At 44.7% G+C, this 18310-nt stretch overlaps 1 long non-coding RNA gene across 1 annotated transcript in view; it reads right to left on the reverse strand.

Annotated features, from left to right (window-relative positions):
- The window catches only part of LOC144142144 (uncharacterized), a 48305-nt gene extending 32519 nt beyond the window's left edge, over nt 1-15786 (reverse strand). The window contains exons 1-2 of the long non-coding RNA XR_013316859.1: nt 15700-15786; nt 12516-12560 (exon numbers count right to left, since the gene is read on the reverse strand). This is a non-coding gene — a long non-coding RNA (uncharacterized LOC144142144). The remainder of the gene's footprint in view (nt 1-12515; nt 12561-15699) is intronic.
- Nucleotides 15787-18310: the final 2524 nt, after the last annotated feature.

Raw genomic sequence — 18310 nt, forward strand, 5'->3', positions numbered from 1 at the left:
CTATAAAGACATATTGACTTGGATGACCGCCCGTTGGGCCAGGCTTCTGCTGTCCAGCACCGGATAAACACTGGTGATGCAAACCCAATCCGCAGGCGGCCGTACCGTGTGTCGCAGGCTGAACGGCTCGTGATACAGCAGGAAGTCGACAAGATGCTCGGCAAAGACATCATAGAGCCTTCGTACACCCCGTGGGCATCTCCCGTAGTACTAGTAAAAAAGAAGGATGGCACCTGGAGGTTCTGCGTTGATTACCGACACCTAAACAAGATAACAAAGAAAGACGTTTACCCTCTACCGCGCATTGACGATGCCCTTGATTGTCTCCATGGAGCCAAATATGTTTCATCAATAGACCTACGATCAGGCTATTGGCAAATTTCAGTGGACGAAAAAGATCGCGAGAAGACCGCTTTTGTGACACCCGACGGCCTTTATCAGTTTAAAGTGATGCCTTTTGGCCTCTGTAATGCGCCGGCTACTTTTGAAAGAATGATGAACTCACATTTTCACGGGTTCAAATGGTCCATTTGCCTTTGCTATTTGGACGACGTCATTGTTTTCTCGCCCACCTTTGACAGCCACATTTCCCGCCTCTCTAAAATCCTATCAGTTTTTCGTCAGGCCGGTCTCCAGCTCAACGCCAAGAAATGTCGCTTCGGATGCCATCAGCTCACTATCCTCGGCCACGTGGTTGATTCGGCGGGAGTTCGACCAGACCCTGGTAAAATAAGTGCCGTTCGCGATTCCCCTGAGCCCCGCTCACCTAAAGATGTCCGTAGCTTTATTGGTTTATGCTCCTACTTCCGCCGCTTCATCAAAAATTTTGCTACCATCGCCCGCCCTCTTACCGATCTCCTTCAGAAGAACACAACGTTTATCTGGGGCTCCGAACAAAAGCAAGCATTCTCCGCACTGATTGGACTCTTGACCTCAACGCCGATTTTGGCTCACTTCGACCCCTCTGCTCCCACTGAAATTCGCACCGACGCTAGTGGCTACGGCATTGGAGCTGTATTGGCCCAACGGCAAGCCGGTGTTGATCGAGTGGTCGCGTACGCCAGCCGCCTCCTTTCGGCCTCGGAGCGCAATTACTCTATAACGGAGCGCGAATGCCTTGCTCTAGTGTGGGCCGTCGGCAAATTCCGCCCCTACGTGTATGGTAGGCACTTTGCAGTCGTGACTGACCATCACGCACTGTGCTGGCTCTCCTCCTTTAAAGACCCTACCGGTCGGCTTGGCCGCTGGGCGTTGCGCCTTCAAGAATACTCTTTTTCGGTGATTCACAAATCCGGCCGCCTACATATGGACGCCGACTGTTTATCTCGAAACCCGGTCAGCCCTCCGGAATGCTCGGCGGACTACACTGACGCCTGTGTCCTAGCGGTCTCCGACTTCCTGAACATGGGCGAAGAACAGCGGCGCGACCCTTCTCTGCGCTCTATCATTGACGGCGTTAACCTTGGTTCCGACGACCCTGCCCTCCGCTCCTTTGTTATACACGATGGAGTCTTATATCGTCGCAACTTTCGCTCGGATGGTCCTGGTAACCTGCTCGTCGTCCGGAACACCTACGTCGGACGGTGCTGCACCAGCTTCATGACGCACCCATGGCCGGCCATCTCGGCGTGACCCGCACCTGTGACCGCGTGCGACGTCGTTTTTTCTGGCCAGGACTCTACCGCTCAGTGCAGCGTTACGTGCGTGAATGTGACCTGTGCCAACGCCGTAAGCTACCCTCCAAGCTACCAGCAGGCCAGCTGCAACCACTTGAAATTCCCACTGAACCATTTTTCCTGATCGGACTAGATTTGCTCGGGCCCTTCCCCTTGTCTACTTCCGGAAACAAATGGATTGCTGTCGCTACCGAGTACGCTACCCGCTTTGCTATCACCCGTGCGCTACCCACGAGCTGTGCAACTTACGTGGCCGATTTTCTCCTCTATGATGTCATACTGAACCACGGCGCCCCTCGGCAGCTTGTCACAGACCGCGGTCGAAATTTTCTGTCTCAAGTCATTGCGGACATACTTCGCTCATGTTCGATTCGCCACAAGGTGACTACAGCTTATCACCCACAAACGAATGGCCTTACTGAGCGTTTTAATAGAACCCTTACGGACATGCTTGCAATGTACGAGTCTAGTGACCACAGCGACTGGGACATTGCGCTGCCTTTCGTCACTTTCGCGTATAATTCCTCCCGTCACGACACTATAGGCTTCTCACCCTTTTACCTTCTCTACGGGAGGGAACCGGCCATACCGCTTGATACCATTCTGCCTCCCGCCACCCACCCGTGCACCGAATATGTCCACGAAGCCATCGCAAGAGCCGACGAAGCACGTCAGCTTGCCCGTTCCCACCTCGCCGTTTCACAAATCAGCCAGAAGAACCGATATGATGAGCGTCACCGCGTCGTACACTTTTCACCAGGGTTCCTCGTCTTACTATGGTGTCCGACTCGCCGTGTCGGACTTTCTGAGAAGCTGCTTTCCCGCTATGCTGGCCCTTACAAAGTACTTCGTCAAGTTACGGACGTTACGTATGAAATCGTCCCCGTCGTCCCTTCCAGCTCTGAACCTCGGAGTGACATCGTCCACGTCGCCCGCCTCAAGCCGTACCACTCCCCTGATTCACCTTCCACATTGTAGCCGCACAGCACCGAGTCGGTGCTTATCCTGCGGGGGAGCTATGCTGCGTGGAACGTGTTAGAGAAATGAGCTGGCCAGACACTCGACTTGCAAAGGGCGCAATCCCCCAAAGTGGGCATGTGCCGTGGTTGTGCGGCAGCCTGGCTATCAGTCGAGGAAGAAGAAGATGCTCTGGTGGACTAGCGTGTGCACGAGCTGAAAGACCTAGCTGCCTGTCCGAATTTGCCTTCCTAATTATCTGCCAATAGAGACACATTGCTTTACTTGTGAACAAGCGTTTTCCTTGCTCTGCAACAATATCATACTAACGTACACAGGTCATGAATATATTAAACTAATGCTTGTGCAAAAGTCTAAAAACCAATGTAGAACAGACATCTATATACGTCTTGCATGCGTACCACTACAATATCCAGAAGACGTACCACTAAAGTAACGTCCCGTAAACAGCATATAAAAGTACCAAGTGACGACTATTGCACATTATCCTTTGTGTGATTTGGACGGGTTTTTTGCAGTTGTAGCAACGTTGAATTTATGTAACTTCGACCCCAATGGCACGTCTCCTGGACATCTGCAATGTCGATTGTTGACGTCTCCGGGATATCTGCACGACGTAACGTGGTTTGCTGGGCAGTGTTTAAAGATACAAAAACCGTTAGCTCTTGACTACCGGGTACTTGTTCAACCATCGTTTGGCCTTTTTTACACCTCGTCTCTGCTATTGCCGTAGTGTCATCGAGGTTCTTCTCATTCACATACGGACCGCCAACAAATCAGCCGACTTGAAAGTGCCGCTGGTGACGGTAACATTTTATGCGAGCGGAGCCTGAACTGACGGGAATTCGCATACGGTATTTCACTGCTTCCGAAAGCAGGTTGCTCGCGGTGTAGCGGCACTGCCGGACACGAAGCAGGAGCAGGTGATATCGGTGACACAGCAGATGGGGCCGCTGTTACCATGAACCTAGGAAAGATTTTGGAGTCTGCTAGCGCTTCAAACCTTGCACCTCGTGGCTTGTACTGCATCGGTTTTGCCCTCGGGTACAAATACGTAGTCCCAACTCAGGAATTCTCTGTTTACGAACCCGCCAGCCATGTTTCTGAAAATGAAATGTTTGTCGATGACAATGCCTCGGACCCCGACTGTGGCGGCGGTGACGCACCTCAGCCAGTAACCTACGGAGAACCTGTTGCAGCCGTTGGCACGTTGCGTATGTACCTCAGTTAAACAGCAGGCTTCTGCTCACACTTGGACAGTATTGAGGCCGTTGTTTTTAATTGCACGCTCACAAAACTGTGTAGATTACGCTCGACCCCTTTTTTGAGAAATTATCTAATAAATTATATTCTCATTCTGCGTGATGCATACACTCCTTTAAACTCCATATATAGCAAAAAGCGGTTATAGCGAAGTGATTTCTAATTTCCGCCTATTTTCATATATGCGGGAAACACTCTACGGTGTTTTTACTTTAGTCATTGCTGTATCCTCACATTCATGGAAGCCTTTAACTAGCGGATTCTCATGGCTGGATGTAAGCGTGCAACCCTGAACCACATTGAGCTTGTACATCTTAATAAGCCTTATTACAAGCACGGCTACCCTTTTATTATTGCTATCTATGTGGCCAGCGACATTTTTATTGATTCGAATTCCCACTCCAAGTTCTCCTTTGTCCACTACCACAATAGTTTACGACGTGTCCATTTTTTACCTCCGTAAATGCTTCACCTGTCCTCCTAACGTCGCTAAGTCCTGTTACTTTCGATTTAATACCCTAGACTCGCCCCGATAAATAAAGGTCTCGTGTTAAACGTTGCCAGGTTTAGATTTCAATGGGAGTCTGTCCGCATCTAGGGATTCTGAGCGGCAACGCTATTATGCTTATCCCTATTTATCATTTTTACTCTTTACCATGCTTCTTCTTAAGCCGCTGTGGCTAGGGTGACACGGAGACTCGGCGGGTAGTTCCACGCCGACGCCGACTTCAGTTTTCGCAGACCGCCAATTTTCATATGATGCCTAAGGCGTCACGAACATATCGGCAGATCGAAAGTTCGCATGTGTGTGACTAGCTCGCTGACCGAAAACGCCGGGAATACCGATCGGCAAAACCGTCCTCTGGAAGCGATCGAGACGCGAAAACTTTATACGCCCCGATAACATTGGTGCTGTAATGAATGCGGCTCTGTTATGTTAGTTCCTCAAGAGTAACAGACAGAGTAAGGTCCATGAAGTTCTTACAACTTAAGCTAGCGCAAATGTAATCCGTATTTCGGCCTACGACGCTGCTACCGTTTCCTTTAGCAACAATTTGTTTCCCGGAGTTGCAAACTGCTTATTCGTGTGCGACTGGTAAATGTTGCACAAAATGTATGCTGAGTTAACATGAGAAGACAGTTGTGAAATGTTTAATAGGTATTAAAGAATCAATATCGACCAAAGTTTTCAGCGGATAGCGTAAAACAAAGGCGCGGCGAGCTATATTTCTGAATGCGAAATCGCAGTCGCAGCAAAAACACCCCTATTTCTGTAGCAAAGCTATGGAGTACACTCTACAGGTTATTTCCGCAACATCTGCCGTTGTTCCGTGGAGCAGCGTACAGACGCCTCAATCTCCTTCTTTCAAAGTCGCTGGTTGAGATGCCGGCATCTCATGCCTTTTTTCTGCCTTCTAAGTGCCATGGTTTGCAAAACGTATTCGTGAATCTTACCAGATGGCCAATGCAATCATCGTGCGTCATCTCTGAAGAAGCTCACCTGTCATCACGCGGCGGCTCGAAGGATGAAAAGATGAAAACCCGCGACAACCAAGACACCACCTCACATTCGGAGGAAGACGCCGCAGCTACTGCGCCCTAGATTTTTGTCGCCCTGCGTTGTCGTCGGCGCCCTGGCGACTAAAACTTTGGAGCGTGTTCTCCTCTATTTAAGATCAGTCAATTTAGCTTCAATCAAAGCTACTGTCTTCTCAAACCCATCAATATTGGGAGTCGTTTTTTCAATTCACCAAAACGCGAGTTCCCACCAAAATTTTTTTACCATTTTTTGGGGTAATTGCCGCAATAATTCAAGATATTTTTCTTTGACTATATAGCAGCTCGTTTAGAAATTTTCTCGATCTGGATCCGGTGTTTAGGTCATAATCGCCACCCAAAAGTAATGATAACACGCAATACACATCATATGCAAAACAAAGGTACTGATTAGAGCACGGAAGGACGAAAAGACCGCGGCAGGTACTTTTACTTGTTCAAAAGCGGATGCCCATCTGCGAAGTACGAAGAAAATGTGTTTTATGGCGATTGTCCGCTGCGGGTCTAACGTACCCTCGTAAACTCAAGTTCTGGATGCAGTCCTTTATTAGGAGTGCAGAGGATGTCACATGACGGGAAGGGGGCGCATCAAGGAAGATATCGGAACGGTAGCAACTGACAATGCAATGCATAAACGATGAATCCTGTTGGCTCGTGTTGAATGGTGGCGCGTCCGTGCGATCCGACAAGCCGTAGCTAGAAAACCTGCAAAATGCGAGGAATGGTGTTATATGCCGCATATCCGGTCGGGTTCAGGTTGGAAAACTGCCTTGATCAGCTCTTCCCTCGACATCAAACGGAAGATTTAGGAAAGGGGACAAGAGGCGGCACGTTGCAATGGACTCCTGGAACTAGAAGGCCATCTTAAAGGATCTTTTATGGAGCAGTATGTGTATGTTGTTATCTCGGCCGAATATTCTAATTAGGGACAGGATTTCTGAAGAATTTCAATCTGACAAAAGAGCAGTATATTATACACAGGTTTCTCCCCAGTAAAGTGCCTCTCATTGAGGCACAAGGTATACGTCTCTAAGAAACATGGTTTTTATTGATGACTGCTCCGCTGCAATGTGAGATGTCATCTTTAGGACCGTCCTCCAGCACCACGTTGAACCCGCAGTTTGTGACCGCACTGGTGTGAACGTAGTAAAGCCTCAAATGAGCGGGGAGAACTAAATTTGTGTCCTTCAGATATAAAGCGTGTTGCAAGGAAAAGGGAGACAAAAGAAGCCAATAAGTTTGCACGCCTTATGCGGTGGTATTTATGATGCCATTGGCACTATTCGTAAATATTTGGTAGCGTGGTGGCTTAAGCCTTCGTTAATCCCAATATGAACGAAACGGTATTCCAGTTTGAAAATGCCTCCTAGTTATTTTCCGAAGATTCCCATCGCAGAATATAAGCCCCTTGCTCCAGTGGGTTTTCTTAATATTTGTTATATTTGCCTCCAGGTCAATCCCTCCTATCACTTTTCTCCAGATGCCACCCGAAGCTTCCCCATACGAGCTGTCTGTTCACTGCCTCAGCACTGATATCAATTCCAAGAAAACTGGCGGCCAATCGAACTTCGTCTACATTGTGTGCCTACCCATAGCTCACCACATTTGTGAGCGTTCTGCTTTCTAACAGCGGCCACAAGTGTTCTAAATGCTGTAACTCCCTAAATATTTGCTCTAAGGCGTGAAAATGATGCTCTGTGCGCGAACAAACATCATAGATTCTATGAGCCGGGGAGCAGAGAGTAAGACAATTAGGAGCAATGCACTCCCTTGCCCTTCGAGATACGCTTAGTCACTGCCTCCGCACTACCTTACGCCCCGTTTTTGAGCAGGTCGCGGGCATGCTCTGTCTATTACAGGCAGCTCATCACGCTTTTTAGGGCAAACAAACACTTATCCACACCGTACCCTTCTTTATGCCGTTTATCCGACAGACTATCCAGCCACCTTCCACTACTGCCCAGCACCCTGTACCCTATACCATTAAGTGTGGGAGTGCCAAAAGACACCTGACTTGTACCCAATCTCCAACCCCTCTATAAAACAGTGGACGGCTCGGTTGACCAGCAAGGACCCTACGTTCCAGCTTGACCTGGTGCAAAAGGCCCACGCAGCCAGCCGCATCCATGGGATCCCGGACTAGGGATCCCCTCCACCGGGCGGGTGCCCTAACAACTGCACCTGTTGTTTTTAATAAATATTTGTTTCACTCATTCATTCATTCCGGGTGGCCATACTGGCTTCAGACCGCAAGTTATTAACCGGAGAAAAAGAAGCGTTTCAGAACGTCACAACGCGCCGAAAACGGAACACGCTCGTTTACAACAGTAAATAAAGATTTGACCAACCACAATCAGCCAGCATCCGTTGGTCGCACGTGACGCGCACGCGCCGAAGTTGTCCTTCGGAAGCCGGGTGGAGGAAAAATACTGAGCTGCAGGGCAGGCCTTGGGTTAACGATTTATGAAGACGTACCAAAGATAAACCTCAGTTGACTCTTGCACTGCACTGTCATACTTTTCACGCAATTGGAAACTCGTGGCCAGCAATAGTCCTGCTCCTGCTGGCGCCGACTATTTCTGTGCTTCCGAAACATACGGGCTCCTTGCGCACCATGCTGCCAGATCCTTTCCACGCTTTGGCTGTAGTGTTTTTACCTGCAAAAGTGGCTCCATTGTTTTAAGAAATATTCATTTCGACTAATGGAAGTGCTCAATCAACAAACTTAGTCAGGCTGGTGTGACGGATATTGACGATCGACATTTGTCCCTACAAGTCTATTCCGTGCAGTAGTGCCGCTCGCATTGATGACTCCCGATAAGCTGAAACGAACGGCAGTTTCCCCAAGGCACAAAAACTGAATGGCTGCACCATTTAAAAACCGCCATAGCAGTGCCAAACTCAAGCTGGGTCATCGCTGCAGCTCAAGCTGTGTCATGGGGCCTACAGCATGACAGGCTAAGTCAATGCTCCCTGGAATAGCGAAACGAATTCACAAGTAAACATAAAAAGAAATGAAACACGCAAGTAATATACTATAGCGTTCTTGCAAGCGCCGCCAATTTATTGCTCCTGTCAGCAAATCCGACGCTTAGCCTGCTGTCGCCTCTTGCGAAACAATTCATTCCGGCGTACTTTTGCTTAGTCGGCGCGCCGTTTTTTTGGTCATAGCTTGTGTTTTCCTAATATGCATGTGTGTTTGAGTCACCGCATTCCTCCCTGGATTCTGTCGGGTGTGCGCAATAACCGTTCATAGGACGTGATCTTTCTACAGTGCTGTCCTACCTTTCAGCGGCGTAGGAGCACTCTTACATAACCCCAAATATTTCGGTCAAGGTTTGCAGTGATCAGGTACCAAAGAGCGCGTTCCTTGTGACATTGGAATCGTCGCCGAACGGTTTTTTTCCTGGAGCTTATCACAACACGTTTCGCCACTTTAATAGGCTACATTTCAAGATGCTGTACCTTGTGATGGTTTCTACTAGGGAAGGCAGAAACAGGAGTTCGGCACCCTTCTTACACCTCGAGAATGCGCACTTGTAAGCTGTATGCCGTACTCAGCCAAATTATCCAGACATTTTATGGGTACACGTCAAAGGTGCCAGTAAGGCCTGCTTGCTAAAAATTGAAGGATAGTGCAAGCAAACGCAATATACTCCATTTGGAGTTCACACATAAGCACTGTCTATGGGAGTGTCTCACAGCGTACCGATGGTTACCTACTTGGCAATTCATTCTAGCGCGACGGTGACCCATTTCATGTCGTCTGGGCAGTTATTCTTTGCCAAAAGAGGGGGTTCTTCGCATCACTAATGATTTGTTAAAAAATAAATGAATTGTGGCACATTATTTCGGAACATTTTAAGCTTTATTTTGTTGCTGATTTTGTTGAGTGATAGATACTATTTCTTGCTTCCGAAAAGGTATTGAGATATTGATTTTCTTTCATTACGTCTTTGCTAAGTCAACACGTGTCTGCGTCTCTCTCCGTGCCAATCTCTAAAATAGGTATCTCCCTGGCTACGCCTCTTTGACCGGTTCATGTCTTTGGGTATAAACAGGAGAAGGAAGACAAAATAAGTTTTTCCATTTGTCTAGCTGGAAATAGTCTGTTCCAGCTTTGGGGTACCGGTTGCAGAAATTCTGCGGAGTAAGCATGACACCCAAGAGAAATTTTGACCCTTTATTCATGAAAGTTGTTGCTATGCATTCATTGCCTATATGGTGCCTTCACATATTAGGAAGGGCCCTCAAAAATACATGTTATATTTCCAGGGAATGAATTGCAGTGTGACGCCTTGTGAAAATTTTGGAAGAAATTGATGACGCCAGAAGTAGTGTGGTCATTATTGCGCTTGGGTGCATATTATGCCGAATGCCATACTGCTACAGGAAAAACTTCAGAAAAATATGAATTGAGATATTTTATATTAAAAGGGCAATTCTCGTATGACGCATTTACCATATTGAGTAAAATGCACAGAGACCCAAAAATTAAAATCAAAAGTTTTGCAATCACACTAACAAGACCAGGGCCAATTTTTTTCCTGTCAATATTAAAATATTTCTCCTCCTAATTTCAATGCTTTGTTCAGACATTGGGCGTTGCGTGATATAGTTATGATATCTCTGGAAAGTATGATATCTCTGGAAAGTAAATTTCCTTTATTTCTTGTTGCTCCACACTTTATGGTGCCGAAGTTTTCCAATGCATAACCTGGCCGCTGATGTTTGATTACGTGTGCAATTAGTGGCCCCTATCGTGGTTCTCCCATTAAAGTTTCTTCGGGCTCCCGACAACCACATTCATTGTGTACGCATTCCTGGGAAAATAAACCTACGGATAATTATCCAGGTTACGCTTGCCACCGAAAAATAACCACGTTTGTGTAGGTTCTCCGAAATTGTTTTGAAAATATTTGTTTATTGGCGAATATAGCATGTTGGGCAAGGTTATCTACGCTTTCATTCATCGAAAGCTTGGAGCACTCGTACCAACGTCTCACAACTGAACTTTTGCTGGCTGAATATTCATGTTATATGCCCGCGAACATGTAAATATTTATGTTTATTTAAATGTAGACGTAATTATAGTAATGAACACATGGTGGTCGTGTTGAGACATTGATAATTGCACTTAGGACAACATTATAAATGCTGCATGTAGGAGCACGATTAGAACGTAATAGGACGACACAACCAGTTTTCTAACTGATGACAAAATTACAAAATACGTTGCGCATGCCAAGAAATAGCAAAGAAACACATTCCTTGAAGAGTAGGTGACTATCTTTAGCAGCACCGTATCAAGGGTACTTTCGTTTTATTCGCAATTATTTATGTTTTTGTATAGTAACTAACACTACAGGAATGTCAGTATTGGTATATTTAAAATATACAATTTTGAAATCAAATACATTTATGCAAAGCACAGTTATTTCTCGATATTTAAAGCGCGTAATTTATTACTGCATTTTTGATGCCCTTAAGGAGCGCCAGCAGTTTATTGATGAGTGTGAAGCTGTGTCCTAGCTTTCCATTTACATTTTCCAGCTATGTGGTTTAAACGTGGACGATCCACAACCTCGACCAAAACACAAAAAACACAATATGTACTGTACTGACGAAGCTGCGTAAGATTCCATCAATCCATGCCTTGTCTTTTCTTTGCCTTTGTCTTTTCTTTGTCTTTTCTTTACCTTTTTTGTGCCTGACTTTTTTGCATTGGACCCGCAATCGCAATTTCTTCACTTTCGTATTCCGCACAGCCTCTGTGATTTCATCAGGCGAGTCTTACGAATTGTCATCACCTAAATAGAATGCTCTCCTCTTTCCTCGATTGACGAGTTTAGACAATTTTGAAAAAAATGGGGGAAAAAGATAAATGCTAGCTGGTTAATTGCCCTGCCATTCAAATCGCCAAAACTTGTACTTTGTTTCACGTTGCTCACTGCTGTTTACCGCTCTTTGTTTGGGTAATAGGAGAGAAGAAGCTCAATCCAAAAATAATTGTTGCTTGAAGAACTGCGCGTCATAGTTGGCGGCGTGACAATCTTTCACTGTCCCTGAGTCTCTCACTACGTATGTTTATTCCGTAAAAAGTTTCTGCATTTCAAAATTTTCATTGCCACACAGCATCTTTGTTGGAGCTGCTTAACCATGCGTATTACGTAGAACGGAATTGAACAGACCAGTGTTTCAAAAATACTTTGTTTCTACAGAGAGGACGTTGACAGCACGGCGGTACAAGCACACCAAGGGTCTTAGCAGGCGTAACCAATATTTCAGGCTAGCCCGTACGATCTTGAACATGAACGTAGCTACGTGCCTGTAGAACCAGACGCAAGAAGAGGAGTATTAGACCGTGGGAGTTTCCGGAAAGAAACTTCGAAGCATCTGGAGTTGTTAGAGAAACCGCTGTGTCGCCAGCTCTAAATACAAAAGCACCTGGCAGGGCGCATCTAGACGTGTTGAAGGTCTTACGCCGCTTGCATACCCGATGTTTTCGCCTTCTGACCAACATAGAAACGGCGTGAGTAAGTCAAAAAATGAAGCCAACTACCTTTAAGGGTGGCCGGTGACTCCTTTATACAGATCATTTTGAAGCAGTGAGGCACACTCGATACCAGAAACAAGAAGTCGAGGCGGTTTTATGAGGCCACAGAAAAGCTTATCGGAAACCACTTCATCTGGCGTCACCTCACATATACGGCGCCTTCATGATATCGGCTAAAACGACCGAACTTTTTTTAACCTTTCAGAACTCTGTTGTGCCGAGTGTTTACACTGAAATTATTGCCCTAAAAACTGGAATCAATATAGTTAACCACCGCATTGCCTTCCAGTGATGTGGCTCCCTCGTCTTACTTTTCTAATTGTCAGTAATAGCTGGGTAAAATTATACACTGCAGCTTAGCTCTGCTTACCTCAGCCACGGGGTGAGTCACGTGCTTCGTACACTTTGTCAACTACATTGCTGTGTCATCTAATATTGCCATGTCACAATAGAAATATTCAAGATAAAGTCTTCAAACGTCTCACCCTGTTCCTGGACGACGGAGTATACCTCGAGGCGCCCCATGGGTACTGAAAATAACAAAAAGTACAAAATGTGTTCGCTCAAGACGACTGCACGATGTTACAAAATTTAGGTAACAAAAGCCGCCCTGTATTTTTGGTATTGCCCTAGGAATAATAATAATTCTTGCTAAATTGCCAAAACAATTCATTCAGAGGTCAACAATAAGTGCAATCGTATACATTTAGCTCACAAACGAAGTTTCGGCTTACATTTAAATCATTCCAGTTAGTTCACTGAATGTTTAATGAGACGTTCCGTGCACTTTCAACAAAAGTTGGATGCATATCTAGCTTTCAGGCTTCTCCGAGTTTCTGTTACAGGAGTTGGAAGTGTTTTTCGATATGTAAAATATCATGGATACGTTTCTATAAAACTAACGTGAGTCTGGTTTACTGCGCCACATAAACTGATAGATGTTTTCACCTCGGTAAAGGTACGTGAAAAAAAACAGGCCCTATGATGCGGGCGAGTGCAAATGGCGCGTCAATATAATGGGTTGCGGTGTTTTGACAAGGAAGCCGAGAGTTACCTAGATTAAAAATTATGAAAAGAAATGGCGCCAATAAGAGCTTCGTGTCCGATAAATATCAATATCAGAACCACCACGTCATGGAAAATTGCGCTGTTGCTAAGGAACAAACCTTAACAAAACGTGCTTATTTGCAGGCTGCCTCGCGCCTCCCACATTCTACTGTGTGTCTCGGGCGCCTGATAGCAGTGTAACTCAAAAAAATTACCTAACGAGATCTTGGAAAATAACACGCACTTGGCGGGCTATAGGTTTACTCTGTTCCCCATACGAAAGAAGTGGCCCTGATTATAGATAATGAAGAAGCGTGTGAATAGGAGCACAGCTATTGAAATGTTTTCGCCAATGGTCCAAGCTACGAGCTCAGTAATTCAAGAATCACAAACGGTGTTACAAATATCTAACAGTATTTTTTTAGCGCGCGGATGTGCGCTTTCAGTCATTCTGGCTCGGTTAGAGCTAAGCGATGTTGAATGTGTCTTGCAGAAGCCAGGCGGCACGTCAAAGGGCTCGGGACCAAAGTGTGAGGGGGAAGTAATTTTCGACCGCCGGCAATTCTTTTCCTCTTCGTCATAGGCAAGAGGTCCTTGGTTATTGGGGCCACCTGGAATTTTCACCAAGTTGGTCAGACATTCCCTTTCGAGTGGTAACAAGCCGCTAAGCGTTTGCTTGCCTATTTTGTTAATGCGCCACAATTCAGTAGCTGTGAACTCTTGCTGACTGGAGACCAGCAGGTTGCGTATGTCCTTAAGTCGAAATGCAACGTGATAATGTCGAAGGCCACATTACCGCTACACCCTTTACACTGCTGCATCTACCGATCAATTAATTACAGCAGAAGGTTGTTGAGCAATCTTATCCATTATCGACCGTCCACTTTCGACGACAACCCATCCTAACCGAACGCATTCAAAATTTAGGGAGGTTGTACTTTTTTCCACTCTGATTAACCAGTTTTCTTTGCTTACTGTGCCATACTTTGCTCAGTTGTCGTAAGCCGAGAACAGAATGCCCGTTTCTATGGTCATCTTTGCTCTCCTAGGACATAGTACTTGAAAAGCAATTAGAACCGGTAAAAAGCTGAGATTTGTACAGGATTGTGAATTGCTGACTTTTCGCAGGTGATATGTGCCAACGTTCGTAAACAAAGCTTTGTATTTCCCACGCTCGAATGACGAGGCACTTTTGCCGAAATCTTTTATTCGTTCTAAATAAATATCTTAGCTTTATTTTTCCTATTTTTCTATAAAACAAAAAAATCCCAGTATACAGTCACATGTGCTCCCCTGTTTTTACATGCGCGCTGTCAATGCGCATTGTACATCTGTGGCTCCTTTGTACATCCCTACCTGCTGTTGACTGAAATTACTATCGTCAGTTGTAACTATGGCCATTATTGTATGGAAGGTTATAAAAAGCATTTCGTATTCTTCGTAGCGAGTAACGATCTCACAATTACATTCAATACTTAGGCAAGTTTGACTGCTTAGCCGTGAAACCTGCCGCGGTGGCTGTGTGTCTTAGGCATTTTGAGGCTGAGATCAAGGAAGTGTGTACTAGTTCCGACCACGGCAGCCTCTTTTCTGATAGAGGCAAAAAGAAAAAAATGTCTGTGTGTTGGAGATTTCGCCACACGAAAAGGATTTCAAGGTGGTCAAAATTTTTTCGGAGAGCTCCACAAAGGCGCAATTCATCGAGTGTGTAGAGTCGGCGTGTTAAACCCTACAACCTATGAAAATCCTTAGTTGCGACACAAATTCACCGTAATGCTGGCAATTCAACTTTCCAATAGCGATTGATAAGTGAGAAGTGCACTTCGTGACATCACGTTTGCGTCCGCTCTTTTCCTAATGTCACCAGGATAATTTTTATTGTAACATTTCATTATAACGCGTTAGCATTATACACCTTGCTATCTGCTTCAACTGGAGATGAAAACAAATTAAGATAGTGAGGACATCGCGTAGGCGACAGTGGTTGGTTGTGTCGCGTGCATATTGCTTAGAAGTTGGCAGCTATAAAAACGTATTTGTCTGAAGAGAGTTTGAGACATTCTAGAGTTTCTTTTGGACCCTTTGAAACTCTCGGACTTCTATCGTCTGCTAACAATCGATGAAAAGCTAGAGTCCAGCTGCGGTTCATTTTGTCAATAAAAGGGAAACATAACTCATCTAGCTGGAACCTGCGTGCTGAAACCTGTGAAAATGTGTGTGCTAACTACACTTCGAAATTTTTGTTCCATCCTCCTAAAATTTTGTTCCATCACTCACACAATTCACCTGCACCTTATTTCCTTTGAAATTCCGCAATGAAGTGGTTCTTCTGCATGAGCGGCGTTCTCCTACAGACCTTCACTGCTTCGAGTCGGAGATTTAGTAAATTGTACTTGAAATAAACTGTTTTTAATATTATGTGGCCTGGTGTATAAAACTTAAGCATGCAGAATTTTTCAAAAATAACTAAAACAATGCTACAGCACTGGTCCCAACAGGTGCATGCCGTGAGGCAGTCCTGTAGTCGGTCACATGCTTTGTGCAAGTTGAGATATGCCTTTATTCAGCATTCACTACCCAAGGCTGGCGCGTAAGATCTTTCACACACCTTCTTGTTCTTACCCGAGTGAGGGTCGCCCAACAGGATGTGAAGGTGGCCGTCGGGGTCTAAAAACAAAAAGACGAACCAAAACGATGGCTCAAATAAACGGTTAAACTCTCCGGAAACGGCTGTACACAAATTACTCAGGTTTTGTGAAATGTCTATTATATGATTGTATGTGATAGTTCCAGCTCCTGTAAATACTTAGGCCTTGTTTTCTAATACATTAAATTATCTCGTGAATCTGGAATACATGCAAAAATTCGCGCAAACATCTTCTCTTTATAGCAATAGGGTAGCTCTTGGAAGGAATCTATTTCTAGGTTAAAGGACTCACTATTTTTGAGAAGGCTATTTTTTTAGGGGTTTGAAGTACCACGAGCCAATATATGTTATAAATGCGTGTATTTCTAACTTAAACTTTCCTGTTTACTTTTGCATCTGTTTCTTTGTGTTTTGGTGCAACTTCCTTCTACCAACTCCTTTCCGGCTACACCCTGTACGCTTACCATAATTGCATTTGCCTATTGTCTTAGAGCGCGAATTTAAAAACATAAAAATAAAAATGCCTCTCAAGGACAGTGGCACAAACCACAGCGCGTATAAAAACACAACGCAGACTGGCTGGTGGCACCTGTTTTGCTGAGCGTCCAACACGTTCACGCTCAGGCTTAGTGCGCTGTTTCAAATTTGTGAATTTTGCAATCACGAAATGAACTATTTTCATCAGCGCAAAGATAACTCGCATGATCCTCTTGATTTTTTTCTGCCCCCACGCGGGAATAGTCACAAGTAACGAAACAACTAGAAATATTTTTACCGGACTCGTCAATGTACGTAATATCAAAGTTTGCCCTGCCAAAAAGACAACTCTTTCCGTCTATAGTTCACACGCCACGAAATTCGACTAGTTAAATAGTCTACCCGCGTTCAAGCACTGCCGAGCGCTGTCTTAGAATTAACAATCGTGAATCAAAAATTTCCCGACATCTGTATCGGTATAATGAGTGCAATCGCACCATAGCCTTGTGAAAAATTCTATTTATCTTCTAATTTCGCACATTCCTCTTACTTATCTTGTGAAATCGTCACGACTCGCCGTTTAATCTACAGTGTAGAGAATATTTTAGAGCAAACAATTATGTCGGTATAGAGCCTATGGAAGTGGCTTTTGTTGATTTTGACGAAGTTGTGGATGAAAGATGCGGTCTTTGGGGTCGCTTTTAAAAAGAAATCTTGTATAAAACATATTGTACAAAAACATAATACCAAAAAACGTAAAAATCGAACAAATGATCTTGTTGAACGGTGCACAGTATTGTGCTAAAGCAGAACATAAATGACTTAAAGATGCAGGGGACGAGAAGCGTATTTTTAGATTTACAAAGCCGCCTTATGAAAAAGATGCAAATATCTAGAAAAATTACATTTATATGCTCATGCGAAACATTACAAAAAAACGACCAAACCAAGGTTCGGGACACCTATACTAAAGTTAACAGTAGTGCTGAGAACCAAAGAGCTGCACATGTTTCACTACTCAAAACACATTTGCTGCGAATCTGTAACCAACATTGTAATCGGAAGGGACGTGCACACCCTCAAGTTCTGAGCGAAACTCTTTCTCCTGCAGTTACGGTCAGAACATTTTCACCAATGAGCATGGGTTAGACAGTGCTTAGTCAAATATTCTCAGTAGACTGGCACTTTAGGTTTTCTTTTTTTCTTGCAACATTCATGGATATAATTATTTAAATGTAACTGTAGTTTCTTTTGTACAAGACTTGGAGGGATGTCTGAACCGAAGAGTAACTTTTCTGTACTGAAGATTGCCTTGTGGATCGATTCTGGACCTTTCTATTGCATTTCACGCTGCCCCGCATATCGTGCTTTTTACGCCATGACATTGTTCTTTACTTGTGTTTCGAAGTGGGCGGTGTTTTCTCTTCGTTGCACGTGCCGGGAATTTTTCGCTATATATTGCACAAAAGTCTCATTTTTAAAAGTTGTATTTTTTTCCCGCTCCTTATGGGGCATTTATGCCTGCAGTTGTTTTTTATAAGGCCGTTCATTTAATGGTTTATAGAACTATTGCAAGTGTTTGGACAACTAGCAAAAAGCTAGTGTCCAGTCCACTACAGTAATGCGTGACAGAATTGCGAAACGCGGAAATCGGTGAAAAGCAAAGTATAAGAATGATGCACCTACAAAAAGTTAAGCATGTTGATTGTACAAGAAAAATAGTTTCCATGTCCACTAAAACTTCTTAGAAGTTGGGTTTAAATTGATAGCACATTGCATAATTTCGCACAAACTCAAGCAACCATTCATATTAACCTATTTTACAAACAAGCAGTTTGATATTTTTATTTGTAGCACATCTCGTGGTACGGGCCGGGAAAAAAGCATGCTAAATGGCAGGCGAGAGTACAAGTTACTATGCTATTGACCAAACGGCGAATTTTTTGCCATTGAGAGATGTAAAGGGGAGCTTTCCAAGCTCGTCAAATATATTGCCACGAGGGTGGTCAGCGGAAGAGTGGGTTATTATCCGTAATGCTGCTTTTGTTGTCGCCGAACCGGATTGAAACGGTTGGAATACGTTACCCACCTCTTTTGATTACCGTATAA

This window comes from Haemaphysalis longicornis, unplaced genomic scaffold, assembly GCF_048455015.1.
Source record: "Haemaphysalis longicornis isolate Haplotype H1 unplaced genomic scaffold, Haemaphysalis longicornis Haplotype H1 scaffold_6, whole genome shotgun sequence".
Classification (NCBI taxonomy): domain Eukaryota; kingdom Metazoa; phylum Arthropoda; class Arachnida; order Ixodida; family Ixodidae; genus Haemaphysalis; species Haemaphysalis longicornis.